The sequence below is a fragment of the Oreochromis niloticus genome, linkage group LG12, assembly GCF_001858045.2.
Source record: "Oreochromis niloticus isolate F11D_XX linkage group LG12, O_niloticus_UMD_NMBU, whole genome shotgun sequence".
In the NCBI taxonomy this organism is placed as follows: Eukaryota; Metazoa; Chordata; class Actinopteri; order Cichliformes; family Cichlidae; genus Oreochromis; species Oreochromis niloticus.
This window is the reverse complement of record NC_031977.2, coordinates 10549983-10557835: the sequence shown is the minus strand read 5'-3', so window position 1 is coordinate 10557835 and position 7853 is coordinate 10549983.

The window sequence follows — 7853 nt, the reverse complement described above, 5'->3', positions numbered from 1 at the left end:
CGTATCATTCCGCGCATGCTCAGATCATGCGTATTGAAATGAACGGGATATTTATTTATTCATTTTTATTTTTATTCATTCATATTACGGCAATATTTTTTCATGGTTTTTATGGTCACTGTAGTATTAATTTCTTAAAGTTCTCTCTTTCGCTTATATTTAATATAACCACACTACGGATGGACAAGCGACTGCTTTTATGCGTTGTCGTTAGCAACAGCGACGGTAAAACCATACGCTGGGGCAAGAGGGGGAGATTACCCACAAACTGAACAGGACAAGATTTACTACAGTAGCTGAAGAATCCGCTGCAAACGGCACAAGATAAATGACAGGTTTCACGTCTCACCAATGACTGTATAAAAGATGGGGGGGCGTGCGAAGATGGCGGAGTGAGTAGACGCTCTCTACCGAGGTCTGCACAGAAAGTTCGTGAACAACGGTAAAACCAGAAGCAGCAGAATGCCGAATCAGACAGGAGCGAAAAGGGGACTGGAAAGTTCCAAGTCTAAGATAGCGCCTGAGAATGCTAACGAGGAGAGTACTACGCCCAGCAACATGCTAATGGATAGCTTCCATAACTACGCAGCTACTACGGTGGCACTCACGTTAGCCGAAGAAGAAATGGATGAGTTCCCACCTCTCCCTGTCACACCTCTTAAATCGCCAGCTCTGAAGAAAGTGATGTACGAACGCAGCAGCTCTGACCCAGTTGATGTAAACCAGATAATTTCCAGTTTGTCGGCATTAATTAACTCCAGGTCTGATAACATTGAGAGCATGGTGAGAGAAAACTCGAACATGGTGAAAGAGAATACGCTCTAGATTGAGGGTCTCAAAAAGACGATTGATTTTGTGTGCGCGGAAATGAAAGATATGAAGGGGAAAGTTTGCGACCTGGAAAAAAAGTAACTAACGAGGAAGGTCGAGTGGACAACTGCCAACAGAGAATATCTGAGTTGGAAAGATATTCCAGGAGGTGGAATCTCAGACTACATGGAGTCAAGGAGGCTGAGAAAGAAGACGTAAGGGGAAAGGTGATCGAGATATGCCAGTCTGTCTGCCAGAGCAAAATCATAGGCTGCCTGACGTCATCGACACCGTACACCGACTCGGAGCCAAGCGACAAGGTAGCACCAGACCTAGAGGCATCATCGTGCAGTTCACCTCCCGAATCTACAGAGATGCTGTATGGAAAGCAGCCAAAACATCCTCCTACCTGCAGGACAATCATTTGAGGTTCGCTGAAGATCTGTCCAGGGAGGACAGAGAACGTCGTGACAAACTGTGGCCGATGATAGACAAAGCCCGTAAGGAGGGTAAGTCGGCTTATTTCGTGGGAGGCCGAGGATTCATCAGTGGATCAGAAGTTTTCCCTCCTTCATAGAGACGCTTTTTCAGTCTCCAAAATGACATTTCTGTAAGCTTGTTTACATGGTGAACTTGATATTTTCACCCTCAGGTTAAAGTTTTATTTTGTGTTGAAGAGTGTGTTTTTCTATAAAAAGCTAGATTTGAACCATAGCAGATAGTTAAATACTATATTTTTATAAGCTTAGTCACTCAGGGTTTTTACTGTTCTATTACCTAAATTGTGCAGCACCCGGTCCCCTTATTCTATAGATCTATTCTTAGCTGTAGAAGTTTAGAACTTACTTTTTCTCTTTCTTTTTTCTAATAACTTTGTCTTTTTCATTTGTTTCTCTTAATACCAGGGGTTTAAGACAAACATGTAAACGCAAAGCTTTGTTTTTGTTTGCCAAACAATTTAAAACAGATTTTTGCTTTTTCCGAGAGAGTCATTCCACACCTGCTGATACAAATTTTTGGAAATCTCAATGGGGTAATGAAGTCTGGTTGTCCCATGGCTCTGAGCGTTCTGCTGGAGTTGCCACGCTTAAAAATTCTTTTTCTGGGGATGTGTTACATTCTGACTGTGACACCTTAGGACACTACCTCTGCTCAATAATCAGACACAATAACAGTACTTTCATTGCAGTAAATATATATGGTTACAATAATAAAACTGAAAATGATAAATTACTTGACTCCTTAGAAGAAAGAATTACTTTCTGGCTCTCCAAATACCCAAATTCAGTCCTCTTAATTGGTGGAGACTTTAACATTGCTTTAGATAATATGGTTGATAGGTGGCCTCCAGGGCAGCAGTCTTCATACAGTGCAAACTTAAAAAATTTTATGGGAAAATTTAATGTTGTGGATATTTGGAGAGAAAAATTTCCAGACGATAGACTCTTTACTTGGAGCAATAAGACAGGATCCAGGCAATCACGTATTGACTTTTGGCTTGTTTCTGACTGTACTGATAAAGATAATATTACTGTTAATATACTTGCCACCCCCCTCACTGATCATAGAGCAATTCACATTAGCGTCCAAATGTTTACACTAGATAATATACCTCATAAATTCTCTTATTGGAAGTTAAATAATTCTTTACTAAAAGATAAGATGGTTAACATGCAGATTAATAAATTAATTGTTTATTATTGGAATAAAGCTAACAGAGAGAAGTCCTTTTGTACCAATTGGGAACTTTTTAAATTTGAAGCATGCAAATTCTTGAGAAGATATGGGAGTCAAATTACTAAATTAAGGAAAGCTGAAGAACAAGAAGTGATAAGCAGAATTGCCTCTTATTACCAGAAGTCCCCAGAAGAAATCTCAGAGGACGATAAATTAACTTTACTAGAACTTCAAAATAAATTGAACGGTTTATATCGACGCAAGGCTGAGGGTGCTTTTGTAAGATCCAGGAAGAGGTGGCTGGAGGAGGGTGAACAAAATTCTGCTTACTTTTTCAGGTTTGAAAAATACAGATCAAAAACAAACTCTATTCATCAACTAAATATTAATGGCATTGTCTCCGACAATCCTAGAGAAATTTCATATTTCTGTGCCGAATTTTATTCTAAACTATATAACTCAAAATATAATGATGTTGTCTCAACGCGATTTTTCAATAATATTAAAAACCTAAAAACTATTGTTGTGGAAGATAGGAGTTATTGTGACAGCCCTCTGACTGTGGAGGAAGTCTGTACTTCCATTTCTGCACTTAAGGCCAATAAATCTCCTGGCACAGATGGTTTGACTGCAGAGTTTTATAAATCATTTTCTAATCTCCTGGCTCCGTTTTTACTGCAGGTTTTCACAGAAAGTATAGAGAAGAACACCCTCCCTCCTACTCTTACTCAAGGCCTCATAACACTTATTCCAAAACCAAACAAAGACTTACTTTTTATTGATAATTGGAGACCCATCTCCTTGCTCAATAATGACTATAAGATTATGGCTTTAATACTTGCTAACAGAATTAAAGAGGTCTTGGACACAATTATCGATGAGACACAATCAGGCTTTATGAGAAATAGACACATTTCTAATAACATTAGACTGGTTCTGGATTTACTTGATTACTCTGATTTGGTACCTGACAATAGCTTTATTCTCTTCCTGGATTTTTATAAGGCTTTTGATACAATTGAACATCAATTTATTTTCTACTCTTTGGAAAAATTTGGCTTTGGTGAATTTTTCTGTAAAGCTGTCAAAACCTTATACACGAATGGCAATAGTTCTATTAAAATGATTAACGGCTCCACCCCGAGATTTGACCTGAAACGTGGTATTCGCCAAGGATGTCCTATTTCACCATATTTATTTTTACTTTGTACACAAATTCTTGCAACTAATATCTCAAACAGTGTTGTACAGGGAATCACCATAGCTGATAAGGAGCTCGTCATCAGCCAGTTAGCCGATGACGCCACACTCTTCTTGAAGAATGCAAACCAAATCCCTCCAGCCCTTAGTGTGATTAATGATTTCTCTGAGGCCTCTGGTTTATCCCTAAATCTAAGAAAGTGTGAGTTACTAGCAATTAAAGACTGCCCTGCAAATACTATCTGTAATATTTCTGTTAAACAAGAAGTCACATACTTGGGACTGTTGATATCCAAAGGCCAAAAATCAAGATGCTCCTCAAACTTCACTCCAATTATACAGAAAACCCTAAAAAAGTTCAACCAGTGGCTGCAAAGGGACTTGTCGTTGAAAGGTAGAGTGTTAATTACTAAAGCTGAAGGGATATCCCGATTAACATATGCTGCTCTCTCCTTACATCTGGATAAGAAAATTAGTAAAGATATTGACCGTATGCTCTTTAATTTTATATGGAAAAACCGTACGCATTATATTAGAAAAACTGTTGTGATGAATAAGTACGAGTCAGGTGGGCTTAACATCTTAGACTTTTCTACTTTAAATAACACTTTCAAAATTAATTGGGCTAAACATTTTCTTAAAAACCCTACCTCTATCTGGAACTTTATACCATATCATATTTTCTCTCGTTTTGGTGGCTTTAATTTTATTTTAAGTTGTAATTACAATGTTGAGAAACTCCCTGTAAAACTTTCATCCTTCCATAAGCAAGTCCTCTTAGCGTGGACCCTCATTTATAAACACAACTTCTCACCTCACAAATACCTTATCTGGAACAACAGAGACATTTTATTTAAAAATAAATCACTTTTCCTGGAAACTTGGGTCCAAAATGGGATCCTATTGGTGGCTCAGCTGGTTAATAAAGAGGGACAACTACTTACTTACGACTTCATTGCACTATATAATTTTCCAATCAGTGTTCAGGAATTCTCAATGGTGCTTGGTGCCATACCCTCAGGGACTCTAATGTTATATAAAAACACTGACAGCTCAATATCTACCTCAGTCACTCTCCCTGATCCAGCTGAGTCACCAATAGGAAAAATTTGCTTTTCACAGGAACTTGGTAACAGCAATAAGAGAATACGTAGTTTATTCCAAGAAGATGTCGTCTCTCTCCCATATGTAATATCTTACTGGAACCGATATGTTCCAGATATCAAGTGGAAGACAGTCTGGATGATCCCCCATAAATATTTGATTGTAAATAAGGTGAAGGAAGTCTCATTTAAAATTCTACATAAATGTTATCCAGCCAGTCACTACATGGTAAAATTTAAAAGAGACATAAATACTAATTGTACTTTCTGTGGGGATCATCCAGAAACTGTGACACATCTTTTTTGGTACTGTTCTTTTACACAGAGATTCTGGAAGGAATTTAGCAGTTTTGTTATTGTCCATATTTTAAGGGAATTTTCTTTACGATGGGAAAATGTTTTGTTCTGTTTCTTTAAGTTCCCCAAGAGGAATGATAAATGTTTTTTTATGATAAATTTGTTAATACTTTTAGCTAAATTTTTTATCCATAAATGTAAGTTTACTAACAAAACACCATATTTCTGTCATTTTTTTAAGGATGTGGAAATGTATATACAATCAATATCAGACTCTACCAACAAAAAGACTCTCAAAACAATATATATCTGTAAATTTTTGCGTGTATTCTTGTAACTTTTTACCCCTGGCTTTGTGTGTTCATGTTCTGTTGTTTTGTATACTTCATCTGTTCGTATGTTGTATACTCATTGTTTGTTAAATAAAGTTTAACAAAAAAAAAAAAAAAATGGCGACCGCGGTAACCTGCTGTGTAACCCGGATGCCGTTCTGAATTCGAGGAAGCAAAAATATGACGTAATCTAAAATGGTGGATTGCGTGAGTGATTATGATTCTAGATGAAAATGCGGTTGATTTGAACATACGTTCATATTAAAAACTCTGCAGTCTTTTGGTTTTGGAGAGGAATTTATCGATGTCATAGAGATGCTTTATAATGACATTAATAGCTCTGTTTTGCTAGAACATGGTACATGCTCAAGGTTTGAGGTTAATAGAGGGATAAGGCAGGGATGTAGCAGCTCACCACTTCTGTTCATCATGGTTGCTGAGCTGTTGTCTATTCTGATTTAAAAACAGTCACATTGAGGGGTGAACGGATAATAATCAGTCAGCTGGCAGATGATACCACCCTGTTTTTAAAAAATGAGGACCAGATTCCTTTAGCCTTACAGGTGATCAACCACTTCTCCAAAGCTTCTGGCCTACAGCTGAATATTAATAAATGTGAAATTCTAGCTCTGCATGAGTGTCCCCTTCAAGCGATAAATAATATACAGATCAAAAAAGAGGTGAAGTATCTGGGCATTGTAATTTGTAAGGATAAGACATCAACAGAAAATAAGAATATCTGTACCAATATAGAAAAGTGTAAGTCAATTTTGAACAGGTGGCTGCAAAGGGACATAACTCTGTTTGGGAGAATCTTGCTAACCAAAATGGACAGTCTATCCAGACTAATCTATCCAGCCTTTTCTCTGCCCATATCTCCAAAACTGATTAAATCTATAAATAATCTTAATTTTAGATTCATATGGAGGAACAAATGTCATTATATAAAGAAAAATGATATGATTAAGAATTATGAAGAGGGTGGGGCTAATGCCATTGACTTTGATGTTATGAATGGTGTACTAAAATTGAAATGGTTAAGATCTTTCATTAGGAACAAAAATTCCTTTTGGAACATTATTCCCAATTTGATTTTTGGCAAAATGGGTGGAATAGACTTTTTGTTACTTTGTGACTTTGATTGCAGTTCGTTACCTGTTAAACTCTCAGCTTTCCATCAGCAGGCCCTTCTGTACTGGAAATTAATCTATAAACATAACTTTACTCCTCACAATACCCCTATATGGAACAACAGGTATATCTGTTTGTGTAGGAAATCTGTGTACATGGATGAATGGGGTCTTATTAAAACATGAGACGTTTTGTGAGAAATTTGATGTAAGATGTACTGCTAAGAGATATAAATCCTTAATAAAAGCCATCCCAGTCCCTTTGAGATCAATGATAAAAGAAGATATTGTGCACTCTAAAATTTCTCCTGGACTGAGGCAGCTCTGCATAGATGGAGTTGAATTTGATGACAGCAGGTTTAAAAACAAGGTGATCAGGAATATTTTGATAAATGAAATTTGCCCTAATCCGGTTAAAAGAAATTATATCCTTAAAGAATTTGAGTCCATGGAGGTTAAGGTGATAAGAAAAAAGTATATTTCACTTCCTCTTTCCCCTAAAGTAAAAGAGGTTCACTTTAAAATCATTAATGAGGTTTATCCAACCAATGAATTCTTAAGACGGAAATTTAACTTAGATGTGAACGCCTGCACATTTTGTGAAAATGATATTGAAAGTCTGGATCACTTGTTTTTCTACTGTGAGTCAGTGCACTCCTTCTGGACTGACATGTGGACCTGGCTACAGTCCAGGAGAATTCAGTTACCACATTTAACGGTGACAGCACTAAAATTTGGAATACTTGCTGAGAATGCAGATTTTGACTTGTTGTTTAGGATGTTTTTGTTAATGGGAAAATTTTTTATTCATAAATGTAGATATTTTAAAGCTAAACCATGTATAAACAGATGGCTGAATGACTTTAAACTCTGGGCTAAATCGCTGAAACTTGTGAATAATAAGAAAGCTCATAAGCTTGTTGTTTTATTTAACGAGTTTGATCTATGTTAAAAAAAACAAAAAACCTCCCTATGTTATAATCATGACTGCCCTTTTTTGCTCATGGTATTTTTTTTCCTTTGGTTCAAATCCTTCATTGATTGTTCACTCTTTTTGTAGCTTTGTTTATTGTTTTTTTTTGTTTTTTGTTTTTCTTGCTATATTGCTCAACCGAGGATGTTACATATTGAGATTAATGATTGTGGCTTGTATGTTATACTATCTGTAAATAAAGTTCTTAAAAAAAAAAAAAAAAATTCACACACAGGCGATGGCAAGCTACATTGTAGCCACTGACAGAGGGAGGCTGCCGGACACTGGCGCCACCGGGCCCTCTGACCACCACCAGTAGGCAAACATGGGG